We start from the raw sequence: 780 nt of genomic DNA on the forward strand, positions 1-780 counted from the left end.
AATTACAGGCGCTCTCACCTAATTAGTTTCTAATTATGGGCTTGTAGCGCATTCAACATAATTAGCATGTAAATTACACGGCGTGTTTATATTCAATAACTGCTCTCCCCCCGGCTGGTGGCAGCAGTGCCTTTTGGGAGCCCTTTCTTTGTATGGGGGCAAATGAATTCACTCCAAATGCCGATGGAGAAGCCCAGCGCTGATCCCAAGGGAGCCCGGCCCAGCGGGGATAAATCCTGGCTCCATCCGGAGTATTTTATCCCACAAATTTATAAGCGTGCCCCAAATTCTGGGGATGCTCCCCCCTGATTTTTTCCCTGCTTGAAATCTGGGATGCAGCTTTTTGGGTACCCGGCGGAGGGGAGGGATGGGGAGCGATGCCAGGAGAGGGATGGGGGGCTGGATGCATCCCCTCACATGTTTTAAAGCATTTGTTGTTATTGGGGCTGATCAAAGAGCTGGGTGGGTCGCTTGATGAAAGCAGAATTGCTTATTTGTTTGAGCGTCACTCCGCTACCCCTTGATGGGTTATTTATGATGTAATTAAGCTAATTACATGTAATAAGAGAGTTTCCGTGGCCCCCAGCCAAGCTCTTTTCCCATTTAACCAATTCACAGGTGGGAGGAAACCGAAGCCGCCTTGACGGGGCTCGGGAGATGAAATGGCTCCAGCTCCCGCTCGCTGCCTTCCACCCCCGACCATCTCCAGCCCCCCCAGGAGCATCGCCCCGCAGCGACACCCGGCACCCGCTCCGCCGGCCCCCACGGGCGGGGCCCGGG

This window comes from Aptenodytes forsteri, unplaced genomic scaffold (assembly GCF_000699145.1).
Source record: "Aptenodytes forsteri isolate BGI_AS27 unplaced genomic scaffold, ASM69914v1 Scaffold368, whole genome shotgun sequence".
NCBI classification, from domain to species: Eukaryota; Metazoa; Chordata; class Aves; order Sphenisciformes; family Spheniscidae; genus Aptenodytes; species Aptenodytes forsteri.